Genomic DNA, 16,527 nt, shown 5'->3' on the forward strand with positions numbered 1-16,527 from the left:
ACTACATGGATTAGGTTGAATTCTAAAGTTGTTAGAATACGCAAGTTTGATTTGTATGACTTACATCAGCAAATGGGTCAGATTTTCATTCTTACAATTTGATTTAAATTGTGTATTATGTTGCAGTTCCTAGTAAAGTTACCATTCAACTGGCAAGTAGTTTTATTTACTCACCAAAGCCAGTTTGTACTCTCATTTGCTTCCAATTGCATTAATCTTTCTACACACTCTACAACACTAACAAGTGTATGTGTGTGTGTGTGTGTGTGTTCACTATCTTTAACATACTGTCTCTTATATGATATTGTGTGCAGTATTGTGTTTGGAATACAGGTGATACCCAACCAATACACAGATCTGAAGAACCTATAAAGAAACAATAAAAAAAGCATAAAAACAACTTTTATTGCCATGTCAGAGATCAAGAAAAATTTGATTCCTCATGATACGAGCCCTTTGCATTTTCAACTGCTTTTGCTTCAGGGCCCAGATTTTACTTTGGACATCAAGTGGTGACGCAACATGGTTCCAAAATTGCTTATCATAAACAAAAGTAAACAAAAATGTCCACCAGCGGGTCCGAAAGGGGGTGCTATATTGCGGAAAAAGTTTATGCTTAAAATGCTCAAGTCATCATATAAATAAGTCAGGCATATGTGGTATCGTTTAAAAGCTTAGAATATGGGGAGCCTGGGTAACTCAGCGAGTATTGACACTGACTACCACCCCTGGAGTCGCAAGTTCAAATCCAGGGTGTACTGAGTGACTCCAGCCAGGTCTCCTAAGCAACCAAATTAGCCCGGTTGCTAGGGAGGGTAGAGTCACATGGGGTAACCTCCTCATGGTCACTATAATGTGTGGTTCTCACGCTCAACAAGCCACGTGATAAGATCCGCGGATTGATGGTCTCAGACACGGAGGCAACTGAGATTCGTCCTCCTCCACCCGGATTGAGGTGAGTCACTACGCCACCACGAGGACTTAGAGCGCATTGGGAATTGGGCATTCCAAATTGGGGAGAAAAAAAAAAAAAAAGAAGCAGCTTAGAATCTGAAGTTTTCAGAAATATCCAGTAATTCTGCATTTATGTTACTTTAAATAACAAAATAAAGCCTTAAAACATGTCCTTCACAAATAAGCGCCAACTAGTGGTCAAGTGGTAGAAATATTAATATGAAAATAAAAGTCTTTAAAATAGCATTTAAAAGGGCATTCAGTAGTTCTCTAGCTAGCGTTAGTATTGCTCTTCTTTGTGTACTTTAAGAACCGATGTGACAGTGGTGTTAGACGCTGCACTGCCATCTTTCGACGTGGATCAGCATTATCATCTCTGCTGCCCCTGTCAGCTTTGGAATATCATTTGCATCTGGAAAATGTCGGAGATTGAGGTAATTTCTAAAGTTATTTATTACTACTATAATATAATTTTGCCTAAAAACAAACATCAGAAATCAAGTGAATATGCTTCTACTGTTAAGGATAGATTATTATTGTCCCTCATATCAATAATCTTTGGAGACTGTCTACATTTCAGGTTATTCCTAAAGACAGTTATTACCTTTATTAGAGAACTGCTTTGCATAAAATAAACCTCAGTTTCTGTTATGGTAAAGGAAAGATTAGAATTGTTTTTAATAATCACATTTAGCATGTCCATGAATATTGTATTTGAAGAAATCATTTTATTTCCAAGCAACCAACGTCATGGTTTACACAAAATCCACAACAATCGCTGAGCCAATATACTTTGCACTAAAAGAATGATGACATAGATGCCTTACCATTACTGATGATTACTCCAGTTTATTGCCTTTGCTGGCCTTTCTGTCTTCTTGCTTAAAGCAAGTTGCTTCAGACCTTTTTTTGCTTCTTCGGCAGTACAGCTACTGGGTCTCCCGTTGTCTCCGCTGCTAAAGCACGATAAATAAGTATGTTCCATTGTGTTCTGTCACCATGACAAATTCCTTGTGTGTGTAAGCATACTTGGCAATAAAGCTCATTCTGATTGTTTTCGCTCTTCACGTCACCAAACAACAATGTTCTAAGTATAACCAAGCATATCTATCTACACAGGCAGCAGCCAATGAGCGCGAGGATTCTCTTCTTTGATGTTAGTGAAACATCGCGGGTCATGTGATTTCTACATAAAAGGCCATTTGAATGGAAACAAGCAGAAAACATTTTTTACACATTTTCACTTTATCGATAACCAAACAGCACGAAAAGTGGATGAAAACTAGGTTAATGATAAAATCTAAATCTGATAGAGCTTTTTAGTGACACCTAGATTGAGCTTCTAGTCCACTCAGAGGCCGAGATATTTGCTGAAAAAATGGGGGTGATGCATGAACTGAAAAATAGACTGAATGTCTATGGACGAGCATATCTGTGAGGGCTAAAACGTGTTAGAGTGCCACCTATATTTCAGATCGGCATTTTGTGATGGAAGGTGATAGCGTAAAAAAAAATAATCAAAAATTCTAGTACTTGCTGCCATCTAGTGGAATAAAATAAGACTGTTTGGAGGGAGACGGGTGAACCAGAATTACATGCTTACAAAGTCAGGACAAAAACATAAATAAATAATTATATTTATCATAAGATTGTAAACATATACAATATTATTTATGATTAATTGAGTCTTTTTTTATTTCCACAGTATGTGTAAATAGTGAGCTTTTAAATTTGAGTGTGAAAAATTGCTGACAGCAGCCCAAAAATGCTTCAGAGTCGAAGAGATTAAATCAAACTTTTTTAATATTACCATGAACTAGGGGCAGTGGAGGGAGATGTGTTGTTTTAATTGTGTGTGTTGTAGCCTTTTTGTTTTTGAACGTATACTTTCCATTATGTATTTCTAAATATTTTCTACTATTTTATTGTCTTTTTGTGTGTCTTTGTCAATTACGTTTGACCACTGGGGTATCTGTCTATGTTGGGTGGGGGGGTTAATGTTCGGGAGGAAGGGTTGTAAATAATATAATGTGATTCTAAATATTTTGTTAATTTGTATTATTATTATTATTATTATTATTATTATTATTATATATGGTATGTGGAATCAACAAAACTGTTAATAATAATAAAAAAATATTACCATGAACTGCATAGACCATACAATGTGACCCATTTTTGTACAAAACACTCTTAAGTGCTTCAAAGAACCATTGAAGAGCCTACATGCGAGTCCACATACACACTGATTTGGTTGCGCCTCTCAGATAAGTGCTGTCCCATCTTCCCACAGTGACTGTGATTCAGGCTGCTCCAGCTCATGCTGAGTTGATAAATGATGTTGTTCACATTAAGCTGCGCTTGTTATTGTTTGGTCCTGATTTATCGGGGGTTTTGGACTCGGGTCAAGCCATGACCCCTCCTTCCGCCCACCCCGCATCTCTCCTCCCTTTGTCTCTCATCTGCAGCTCTGTTTGGATTAGCAGACGTTTGATTGATGTTGGCCGACACAGAGAGGACGGTCTGAAGATCATCAGTAAATACATAAGAACACATGTGAGTGAGGTATCTTCAGTTCTCCTGCTGTCACACGAGTGAGCTGGTTGTGTTGGTGTAGTCTGGAAAGTTAGCACTGTTCTTCTCTTCACAGATATATTGGGTAGGATTCGGTCATAACGCACCTCTGTAGAGTGTGTATGTGCTCAGGTGTTGCTGACTCATCGGTTTGGTTGCAGGAACTTTGTTACATCTTAACCAGAAATAAAAGTCCCGCCATTATTTACTCTGAATTTTAGCCTCAGTCACCATTCACTGTCATTGTATAGAAATAAGATGCAATGAAAGTGAATGGTGACTGAGTCTAACGTGTGGGTCAACACGAGGGTGATGACACAGATTTCATTTTGAGATGAAAATCCTTTAAGTCAGTATTGGAGAAAGTATTGAAAAAGAGGACAGAGGAAATACAGTGTTTTGTGCAAGAATCTGAAATATCACAGCTATGATTGAAGTGGATAGAAACTTTTCCTTTATTTCCAAGATGTGTGTGTCATCTGTGGAGCAGTAACAGACTGAGAGACTTTAATGGTCTGGATTGCTCATGAAGCTTGTTTGTTTTATTTGATTGCAGTCAGGATGGCTTTATTCAGCAGGATGAATGAAGCATTTGATGAACACAAATCCCACGTAGTTTTAACATCACCTCTGTATCAGAATGTCATTGCTCAGAGGTTGCTCTTTCATATATCAGGAGATGTGATCAAAATTGACACAAATCAGTCAGGTTATCATGTGAGTAACATGTGAGTAACATGCATTCTGTTTTTGCTGATTTTTGGACTGATAGCAGTGTGATCAGTGTGTGTGTGTGTGTGCGTGAGCTTCAGGCCTCATTCTGCACCACAATTCTTTGATCACAGTGTTTCAGTGTTTTGTGGGCATTACATAACCATCTCTACTGTGTGTATGTGTGTGTAATTTTTCAGGTCTTCTTTCTTCACTGATAATGTGTCTCTGTTAGTGGCACATTTCTCTGTTATTCTATCTGACTTTCTCTCTCATTGTCTGTTTTTCCTGTCTCACTTCAGTTCTCTTTGGCTTGAAAACAGCATTAAATCAAAATGTTATCCTTTCAACATAAATGAAAAGCTCTCACCTGCATCTTGTTAGACAGAATGTTCATGCAGCTCTTTTCTATAAAATAAAAAGACCACTATAAACATTATAGACCATTTCAAGATGGTTTAAGGAAGTGACGTTTTATTTGTTCCTTAAACATTTCCTGCTAGTTGTGCATTCCAAACGTGATAAATCACCCTCCGAAGGGCACTTTGATGGGAGAACAATCATGATAGTCAGTGCTTCAAACTGAATTTCCAATAAAAATGACTTAAAAAGTGAGTTCCGAATGGCCCTTTCGTTTGAGCCCCACACCTTTTAGCGTTTCAAAGATCTCACAGTGAATGGTAAAGTCTTTGAAGTGCATGGGGATGATCACTTCTGAATAGAACACACCCTCATTCAAAACAATAGCACGAGGCGCTTCATTCATAGTGACTTTAACAGGATTACTAAGCTCCACAAGTCGTTTACTTATGCATTTAGTAATTTAGCAGACGCATTTTTCCAGAACAAAGAGACAAGAAAATGATTTAAATCATTAAAAAAATAAATACTTACCTTGTCCGCAGGTCATGGAGACAGCTTCATTGATTATATCTAGAGACTATATAGCAGAGACGGGTCACTTCTATTAAAATGAATGTACGCCTTACAGGTAAACAAGCCAATCACCTTTTAGATACAGACATCATCTGTCAATCAACTCGAGAATGCGCATGTGCATTAGCTACACAAACTGGGACAATTTAGTTTTTTTGCATGATCTGAGGGAAAGAAGCACAATTTATAATACCAGTGTTGATAGATTTTACTGCTGATTTGAGATATGCTGCATGTTTATGTAGACAATAGCTGCCTGAGAGCATTCCAAAGATGTCCGCCGAGTGACCTGACTTGCATAAAAAGACTTTGTTATAACAGGAGCGATCATTCCCGACCTCTCCACTGAGGAAATAATTATGAACATCTAAACTACGATACAGTTTCATCTCCTCTCTTGCGTAGATGCTCAGTATCAACAACACGTCTGGATAAGTCACTTCAGGTAAATGTTTGATTTTTTTTGTTTGTTTGTTTTTTTCCCCTTTTCTCCCCAATTTGGAATGCCCAATTCCCAATGTGCTCTAAGTCCTTGTGGTGGCGTAGTGACTCGCCTCAATCCAGGTGGCGGAGGACAAATCTCAGTTGCCTCCGCGTCTGAGACCGTCAATCCACGCATCTTATCACGTGGCTTGTTTAGCGTGTTACCGTGGAGACATAGCGCGTGTGGAGGCCCACGCTATTCTCCGTGGCATCCATACAAAACTCACCACGTGCCCCACCCTGGTAATTCACAGAAAACTGTCAGTTACAGCTTTTAAAGCTCATTCAAGCTTTGATGTGTTCAAACTGGTAGTTAAGAGACATACCACAACCAATGGGGTTTGATTTCATTGACGTCACACCTGACGTGACACGTCAGTGCGCTCCATATATGAATGAGATTTGAGAGCAGAGATTACACTTTAATGTTCCCTTTTTAAGGTTTTGTAAAGGGGTTCATTAAAGACTAATAAAACAGTTACGAACGTATTATAAATATTGAGATGCGGTTATTAGCACTGTTCCCTCTAAGCTGCGCGCATGCACCTCTGATGTTGCTTCCACGCTGATGGAAGAATTATCCATGCAGATGACTCAAGTTCAGTTTTTCAGTATGGAGCAGAAGCTTTGAGTAAAATGTGTAATATAAACAAGGTGGAAATATGCTTTGTTTTTTGGCACCATTCTCTTTACACTCTAGAGGCTGTTTTGCGTGAAAATACCAGGAGATCAGCAGTTACAGAAATACTCAAACCAGCCCATCTGGCACCAACAATTATACCACGGTCGGACTGAGATCCCATTTTTTCCCAATTCTGATGGTTGATGTGAACATTAACTGAAGCTCCTGACCCATATCAGCTTGATTTTATGCATTGCACTGTTGCCACATGATTGGCTGATTAGATAATCACATGGATAAGTAGGTGAACAGCTGTACCTCATAAAGTGATCTGTGAGTGTATGTATACTGTATATATAATATTCTGCTCAGGTGGTCGAAGGTTCTGCCCAATAGAAATAGGATTTACTCAGCAAGAACAAAAGTTAGAGGGAACATTGGTTATAACAACATGAATAAAAGGATGACTTTCATGCAATACCTGCCAAATAGTGTGCCATGTTACCTCACATGTTATAAATGCTTAATAATATTTATTCAACATTAAAAACTTATGAAAGTGTATCTTAATGTAAAGTGGACAAATATGAAGCAGTTGCTAATATTAGAAACTTGTGTACATTGAGTAAGTATGGTTTAATGGTCATCAGGCTTTATTATAAGATACATGCTGTGAATAAGTATGAAGTGTTTTTGCAGAGGAAAAAAGAGATGTTGAAAATCATGGTTAATTTGTCACACTGGAAATGCGCATTTAGTAGGTCAAGTATTACGTTAAAACAGAAACTTTTGCAAAGTGCAAACAGTAAATATACTGCATATGGCAGAAATAGTATGGTAGCATGATGACATCACTCAGAGTAGAACAATTCTTTTGACATCAATGTGACAAGGAAAGTGCCATCACAAGAGAGTCAAGACTTTATGGTAATGAATACAAACACAAAGTGATTATTTTTGCTGCATTGTGACACAAATTATGAATTAGAGTATTTCATTTTTTTTTTAAAGTAACTATGACTAAATGTATTTATTAAGTATTTATAACATGTAAGCTAAAATGCTTATTATTTTGCAAGTATTGCATGAAAGTCACCCTTTTATTCATGTTGTTATAACCACATATTAATGACTTATATTGCATTTGTAAATGACTTATTGAACTCCTTTATAAACTCTTAACAAAGGGAACATTAATGTGAAGTGTTATTAAAGTGAAATGAAAACTGAAGTTTCACAAAGTTATTGTATGTCTCCAGAAGAATTGGAATAAAGCAGACTACTTTTATGGCTACTTTTCTGTCATTTTTGGAGCACCCGACCCCACATTTTCACTATATAAAAACAGCAGCGTGAACATTCTGTTAAACATCTCCTTTTATGGTTCACAGAAAAAAGAAAATAATGCAAGATTGCAATGGTGCGCATTGAGAGCACTGAGAATGCCATTTCATGTTGTCTTTGTTGTGTAAACCATCACTGCGGTGTTGTGGTGGGGTCGGGCACGCTGTGTTTTGATTAGCTCAGGTTTCAGCTGCTGTCCACTGTGCCGGAATGATTCTCAACATGGTTGACCCTTGACCTCTGGGGCTCATCCTCCATTACAACATGAAACATTAATATCAGCAGCCTTCCTGCTAAAAGCATTTGTCTTGTGGCGGGTCATTGGTCACAGCCCACCTGCCTTCACCACATACACACACAACCCGTAGCATGCCTTTCTGCGGCACATGCTTAAAGACACATGAGATGGTAAACTCACAGTCTGAGCAATAGTCAACACAAGACCAACCAATCTAGGTTTATTGGTGGGAGATTCCTCATGTAATCTGATTTAGTATTACACACACACACATACACAACACATGAACCTTCAATTATGCCAAACTGATAGTGAAGTTATGATTAAGGCTGGGTTAAAATATCATTTTTCTGATACATCGCGATCTTCATTTGAACGATCCTGATATTGATTCTCAAGATCTTTTAATCAATGCACAACCGAGTGAATCACTCACATATGCGACCAGATTTCTAAAATGTCTGTGATTCTCCACTGGCTTGTAAATGATCAGATTTCACTCAGCAGTGATTGTGTAGTATAGTGGTGAACAAGTTCAGCAGTGAGATCCTTTCACTGCGTTTTGAGAGTAAAAATTTGGTTTGACTCGTTCTAAAGACGAGATCCACTCAATCCATTTGTCATTTAATAATGTCTCTTTTAAAATCCTTTCTGTTCTTTACAGTCAGTTTTTGAGCAAAAATATTTAATTCTAATCACACACAGCATGGATGCGGTAAAGAACCCATTCGACACTGTCGTTAATATGCGCTCGACCAAAACACTTCTGTGAGACGATCACTGAACTGACGCTATTCTTAAAGAGACAGTACTGTTTTTAACACGTTTTCAACAAATCAATGTAAATACCTGTAAATAGTATAAATTATGCATGTAAGCAATAAACATGTAACAACATATATGCAATATAATATATGTAATATTTGTTGATGGAATACATGGAATTTGTACATTTTTAACAAGCTGAAATTTTACCAAAATGATGAAAAACTAATGATAAAATTAAATTTGTAAATTAATATTTTCATAATGTATCAAGTGAGATGGTTCCTTGTATAATTAACAGCATTAGCTGAAAGACAATTTCTTTAGCAAAATGGACATTATAACTGAAATCTACCCAAATGAATCGGAAATCAGAAGACTTCAGCTACGAAATCAGACATCAAAAGACTACAAAGGACAGTTCGGACTGCTGAGAGGATTATTGGTTGCCCCCTGCCCTCCCTTCAAGAACTATACACTTCCAGAGTGAGGAAAAGGGCTGGAAATATCACTCTGGACCCCACTCACCCTGCCCACTACCTTTTTGAACCGTTGCCTTCTGGCTGGTGCTACAGAGCTCTGAGAACCAGAACCGTCAGGCACAGGAACACTTTCTTCCCTCAGGCTATCCATCTCATGAACAGTTAAATTGCCCCATTGAGCAATAATTAATGTGCAGTACACAGCTTAGTCTATATTTATTTATCCAACATACCATACCTCTTCTGCCATTACATTCCCTTGCACTGTATATAACAGATTTGTATTTGTATATTGTACATACAGTACTCTGCAAAAGTTTTAGGCACTTGTGAAAAATGTTGCATAGTGAGGATATCTTCAAAAATAATGACATAAATAGTTTTCATTTATCACTTAATGTCATATAAAGTCCAGTAAACATAAAAAAGCTAAATCACTATTTGGTGTGAACACCTTTGCCTTTAAAACAGCACCAATTCTCCTAGGTACACCTGGACACAGTTTTTCTTGGTTGTTGGCAGATAGGATGTTCCAAGCTTCTTGGAGAATTTGCCACAGTTCTTCTGTCTGTATAGGTTTTCTCAATTGCTTCTGTCTCTTTATGTAATCTCAGACTGACACGATGTTCAGTGGGGGGTTTTGTGGGGGCCATGACATCTGTTGCAGGGCTCCCTGTTCTTCTATTGTAATCTTTTCCATTTGCGAAAGTAATGTTTGGGAATCTAACATTTATATTTCCTATTGACACACTAAAGATGAAGATATAAATAACCATCTTAAGACAAATGCTTTTGTGAAACAGCTTATGTGCCTAAGAATTTTGCACAGTACTGTAAATATATATTGTCTTATTGTGTATTTCTATATATACTTTATTTTCTATCCACTTTTTATTTTTATTCTATTTTTTTTATTTTTTTTTTATTATTATTATTATTATCTATATCTTGTTGCTGTATTGTTTGTGCACTGGAAGCTTCTGTCACCAAGACAAATTCCTTGTCAATAAAGCTGATTCTGATTCTGAAATCAAAGTGAATTGAATCAAATCAAATGAAGAGTTTGTGAATCAGAGTCGAATCAAATTGGGAAATCTATATCAATACACAGCCCTAGTAACTATTTCCAAGAACTAGGGTAAGCGATATTACCAATATCTTATATCACAGAATGAATAATTATATATCACACATCATGATATTTATTTTTGCAGGAAATTCAACATATGGTATATTTTACTAACCGGAAAGTTTAGTCTGTTTCTGAGACTCCATTGAATTAAATACATTACAAATGAAAAGTACTTCATCTTATTTGATTATTTTCTCTATTTATTTGAAACTTCATGGACACAAAACAAAAGTTCAGATTATTTATAGCAAATGAGTGATCACTCTGGCATTACTGCAAAAACAGCTTCACATTAAAAACTCTCAAAAACAGTAAAACTACTATAAAACAAATAATTTCATCTTTAGATTCCGATTGGACAGCTGTGTTTGAAGCAGTTGTAGAATAATTAATAAGCTATACTACTCTCTTGGTAGGAGCTAGACAAATTAGACGTCAATATGGCCAGGGCACAAAACTATGCAAGGTTAAAGAAAGTTAGACTCAAACTACATTAAATACAGCTGACGGGTTTGGTAGTGTGTCGGGTCGCCAACTGCTGGACTAATATATTCAGTTTGGGTATGGATTAAGCTGGTCTACAGAGCTGGATGTTGATTGGTTTATCCTAATGAATGGCCCGAGAGGATGCAGTAACGAGTGGAATTGCAGAGAATTGCGACTAACGATGCCTTGGAGTCCAGTGCTTATTGAACTATCAATCCAACACACAGTCGTTCCCTACAGTGCTGCTTTCCACTCATCACTCCGCTGTCAGTGCACAAGACTAGCAAACCGTTGATTCGATTGTTGGAATGTTGTTTGTTCTGTTTTCTGTGAACACCACTTTTCTAAGAAATGTAAATGAAAAAATCTAAAATGTGATCGTAAAGGGACAGTAATGTAATTAAAATCTTTCATAACTAATTTCTGGATGTTTCATTCTTGTAGATAATTTGAAGGTTCTGGCAGGTTGTACTCCCCTTTCATTTAATTTCCTACAGTTGCCATTATATAACTGTTCAGATGATTGCACTTTTTGTTCACAAATTAAAATAATCATGGAAATAAATTTGTTTCTTTGGTACAGTTGCTGTTGGCAAATGCAAAGCTACAGTATGACTCAGAAATGGCATCTGTATTCTGTACTGTATACAAACCTTTACAGCGTTAAGATATTAATGACAAAATGATTCACTTTAAAACATCTTGTGGATGTAAACAAACTAGTAAGCCTCATTTAATTCCAAACCCATGTGACTTTCTTTCTTCTGATTTTTTGAAGAGTAGTCACACAACTCTTTTCTATTGACCGACAATTCATACTGACCACAACTTTCAAGCTCCAAAAAGACCAAAAAAACACCATAAAAGCAGCATAAATGTAGTCAGTATGACAAGTATGCTATATTCCAAGTCATCTGAAGCCAGATGATAACTTTGTCTATGTATGTGTCATTTGTGAACGTGAATGAGTTTTTGGAGCTTCGGCAGAGGGGAGAATTTCAGTAAATAACTTAAATATCAGTCTGTTTCTCACACAAAGCTATGATATGGTTTCATAAAACCTGGAAAATAGCAAATGAGTCATATGGACTACATTTATGATGTTTTTTTTTTTTTTTAGAGTTTGACAACTGTGATCACTATATCAACTATGACCTTTTTATGATTATTCCAAATTTCTCTTATTGTGTTCCATGAAAAAAAGAAAGTCATGTGGGTTTTGAAGTTTAAAAGTGTAAATCTTAAAAATAGTCCAAAATATTTTTTTTTTTTTTTTGAGTGTAATAAAGATCCTTAATGTAATAAAAATGTGGTTCTAAATGTATTAAAGCCACTAAATGTTATAACTTTTGGTTCTAAATGTAATAAAGTCTGTAAATATAATAATGTTTTTAACAAATTATTTAAAAAAAAATATATATATATATATATTTTTTTTTTATAAATGTAAGATCAGGAATGTGGTCATTTTTGGTCCTTAATGTAATGAAGGCCCTAATTGTAATAATTCTTACATTTTACACCAGAGAATCATTTATCAATTCGTAAGAGTGCAGCACTATGCCATAAGTCACATGCCCAAAGTCAGTGGGCATGGCCATGAAGTTTTGGTATTTTCGCAATGCGCAAATGGACTGGGTCAAGTGCAGTTTAATTCTGAGGTTTTCGCCGGTTATTCCACCATACAGTATAGTCCATTCCCTCAAGTACCAGTGATATAAACCAAGACAGCACATTCATAAAAAGTTGGTAGTGTAAATGGACTGTATGCAATGAATTAGAAGAATAGAAATATGAACATGCGTTCTTTTGTGCATTAACTGTGTCCTTAATGATTTTTCGGGCATATTTGTATGACAGTGGCACGCTCCTTTTATGCGCATAGAAAATGCAATTTTCGTCAGGATTTGGATGTACGCTCCATTAAATGAAAGAGAATGTAAGTATTATTAATCATTTTCATCTACTGACACACAAATCATGGCTAGTATTAACAGTGATTGTTAAAATATAATTTTAGAGGGAAAATGCAACCACCAAATTATGTTCACCATTGTTTATGTGAACACGATTACTTCCTGGTTTGTATAGGATCAGAACCCATCTTGGTGCGGCTATCATTATGAGGACTCTCCATAGACATATTGATTTTTATACTGTATGAACTATAGATTCTATCCCCTAACCCTAATCCTCTAAACGTAACCCTCACAAAAAACTTTCTGCATTTTTACATTTTCAATAAAACATCATTTAGTACGTTTTTTAAGCGATTTCAATTATGAGGGCACTAGAAATGTCCTCATAAACCACATTTATTGCATAATACCCTTGTAATTACCAGTTTATAACCTAAAGAATTGTCCTTGTAAACACACACACACACACACTCAGACACAATAGACATTATGCTCTCAGCTTGTGTCAGACTGGAAGGAATGGATAAATGGATGTTTTAGGGAGGAGGGATGAAAAATGGATCTCATCCTGTTTTTCTTTTACAGACTTCTTCCTCTCTCTCTCTCTCTCTCTCTCTCTCTCTCTCTCTCTCGTCTTCTTTGCTTCCTAACATGTCTCTTTCATACATGCTCAAACACAGTGAGTAGTGTTTTATCCAGTGAAATATTAATACTGTTAAAACACCCAGTGAGATGCATCCTGACTGAAATGAGAAAATTGTGTGGGTGTGTTGTAATGGATGTCAGAGTGTGTTTTGTATGTGTGTATTGAGAAATGTGTGTGTGTGTGTAAAACAACAGTGGCATTATATAAACAAACTGGCATTTAAAGGGTTAAAATCCTGTAAATTAATGAATATTTGGTAGTTATGACCAGGACTGATGTTGATTAAAGAAATTTGCGCATTGAAAGTGGAAAATAATGTTAATATATAATATTATTATGGCAGAATTTTGATGCTGACATTTTTGTCCTCTAAGGATTGCTGAGCAACTTTTTTTAAATTGACACACAAGGGTTAAGAAACAATTGAGATTTTAAAGAGGTCTCATGTGTGTATTTCCAATCTGGAGCTACAGTCTATTGTGTGTGTATGTCATAAAGAGTGCTAATAATTAAGAGTTAATGAAGCTGATGTGCTCTCTTTCTCTTTTTCTCCTGTAGTGACTCCTCACAGCATAAACAGAATGAAACAGGTAGGAATTCACCCACATATAAATGAGTCTGTTTTTTACTTTGTAGATTTGTATTATTTCACCCAGCTGGTTCAATACAGGATCTTCTACCACAGTCATTTCCCAGTTCAGTTGTATTACAGGAGTTTTTGCCATTCACTAACACATAGTATATTGAAGTAATGTCAGTACAATAGCAAAGGCTAAACACAAATTTTACTACTTTAATAAAAAAATAGCTTTTTACATTTCTGAAGGATGGAAACTCGCTAGCATGATGCTAGGGTATTGTGGGTGGTTACTAGCTGTGTATAAAAGTGTAAAATGCCTAATTACCTGGACTAAATGAATTACGCGAGGCCCCCAAATAAAAACAAATTCAATAAATAATGATAAAATAATATGAGTAAAGCATCCAGTGTTTCTCAGTCTTTTCCTGGAGAACTGCTAACACTACACATTTTGGAAGTCTCTTTCATTTAAAATGCTTAATTCAGATTATGAAGCCTTGACTAATCAGCTAATCAGTAGAGTCAGGTGTGTTAGATAAGTAGACATCCAAAATGTGTATACAAAAAAATCTAAACTAGCAGCAAACTTGCAACAAAAAATGTTTGCCAGAAGTTTGCAGCTCTTTGCCGGTAGTGGTGAACCTCCGGCAAACCTTTGGCAACAATGGACAATTTGCGGCAAGTTTACGACAAATTTGCCATGAACTCTCGATATTCGTACTCCATATTATTGAACATCTATCATTGGCCTGCAGTGCACAGCAATCCATTTTACCATTGAATTTATCTGAGATATATTTATTAAAAGGGATTTTCTAAGGATGTTTCTATGTGCACCTGCAATGGACAGACGCTTTTGGAGCTTCTCACTTTGGATGCTTCACTGTATCAAGATAAACATAGTTTGAAACGTATAAAAGCCTGTCTCATGATCCCAGCATTTGGAGTTTTGCTCAATCCAGTTGTGTTTGAACACAATAACGCATCCTCATCTTGTGTGTCTGCTGTTAGTCATTGTGGTTTGTTGTCTGTACTGGAGTTGTGCTGTTTGCCCCCTGCTGACTGAGACTCAGAAGAACATGCTTGAACATGAATATGATTATTTGTTAATTTTTTTAACATGTATTTTTAATATAATTAGCTGCACTGAATAAACACATTAAATCGACAACCCTAGTTTTAGGTATGAAATTATAAATTGTGTAGCAATTCTAAGTATACTGCATGGTTCCTCAATAGGTGGCCCAAATGTTTGGCCCGCGCTAAAGGCATGTTCACACCAAATCAGTGAGGATTTTGCGAGATGAACTTCCGACACAAGGTCTACACACAGAGTCCGTAAAAAGTAAAAACGAAAAACAATTTCACCCCCTATACAGTAGGCGGCGCTGTTGCTGTTCTACAAACATTTATACCAGTCTCCTGCCCTGCCCAGCTGTCAATGGAAGAGATTAATATTGAACGCTGTTTTTTGCATTTATTTACCTAATTTGGCATAACTGTTCCCTATCCGTCACTCACTCGACGTTGTGTCGATGGGAGCCCCGAACACGAAAGAGAAAAGGCCAATGGGAATTGGCGAGTGGAATTTGCATGCCACTCCCCCGGACATACGGGTATAAAAGGAGCTGGCTCGCAACCACTCATTCAGATTTTTTCTTCAGAGCCGAGCGGTTCTATTCATTGAGCTGAATTCTTCCGCTGAGTTCATTCACCTCATCTGCTGGATTTACGGCACATTTCAGCGGCTTCTCCCCCTCTGCACCGGTGCAGTGCAGAGAACGCCCCTGGGCGCTTCGGCAGACAGAAAGAGTATATTCTTCTCTCTGAAAAGAGTATATTTTCTCCTTCTAAAAGAGTGGCACTTAAGGGAGCATCTTTTTAAAGATGCCTTTCCGTTTGTGTATAATTCCTGGTTGTGGTTGTTACCTCTCCACTTCTGATGGCCACGATCGTTGTTTTACGTGTCTGGTCGCTGCCCACGCGGAGACATCGTTCGTGGATAGGTCATGTCCTCATTGCGAGAACATGACTATGGCAACGTTGCGGTCGTGTCTTTCTTTCGTAAGAAGGGAAGCCACCCCAGCGGCTCCCCGCCTCGGTCCTTCTACCTACGGGTATGAGGCCGCGTCGGTTAGCACTGGGGGTGATTTGGGGACTTCAATGGGACTACCTCCGCCGGGAAACCCCCCCACGGGCCTCCCATTCCCCAGCACGCTTGTCTGCCCCGGTCGGGTTCTGGGATGAGACTGCCGGCTCGTCTTCAGGGCGAGTTCGCGCTCTCATTCGGAGCTCGCGAAGAGGATGAGTTGTCGATCGCAGCATCGGGGAGCGGGTTCGTTCAGTCCAATGCTGAGGCCTCGGCTGGGCTTCCACCTTCGTGTGTGGTCACCCAGTTGCAGGCCAACGCCGAGCTGATGGCCATGCTTGCCCGGGCGGCCACGAGCGTTGGGCTAGAGTGGAATCCTCCACTCTCCCCTGATCCCTCACGGCTCGATGATTGGTTCCTGGGCCCAGAGCGCTGCTCACGGCCACGCCCCGTCCCGGTCCCTTTCTTCCTGGAGGTGCACGAGGAGATGACGAGGTCATGGAGGGCACCTTTTACTGTCCGATCCCGGTCTTTCAGGGATCGGACAATAAAAGGGGCTGCCAGGG

The 16,527-nt window shown here is 37.8% G+C and overlaps 1 protein-coding gene across 1 annotated transcript in view; it reads left to right on the forward strand.

Annotated features, from left to right (window-relative positions):
• The window catches only part of LOC127427123 (retinoic acid receptor alpha-A), a 267,816-nt gene that overhangs the window by 77,467 nt on the left and 173,822 nt on the right, over positions 1–16,527 (forward strand). Inside the window, exon 2 of the mRNA XM_051674514.1 lies at positions 13,851–13,882. The gene's annotated coding sequence lies outside the window, so the exon portion shown is untranslated. The remainder of the gene's footprint in view (positions 1–13,850; positions 13,883–16,527) is intronic.

Source organism: Myxocyprinus asiaticus, chromosome 36, assembly GCF_019703515.2.
Source record: "Myxocyprinus asiaticus isolate MX2 ecotype Aquarium Trade chromosome 36, UBuf_Myxa_2, whole genome shotgun sequence".
Taxonomy (NCBI): domain Eukaryota; kingdom Metazoa; phylum Chordata; class Actinopteri; order Cypriniformes; family Catostomidae; genus Myxocyprinus; species Myxocyprinus asiaticus.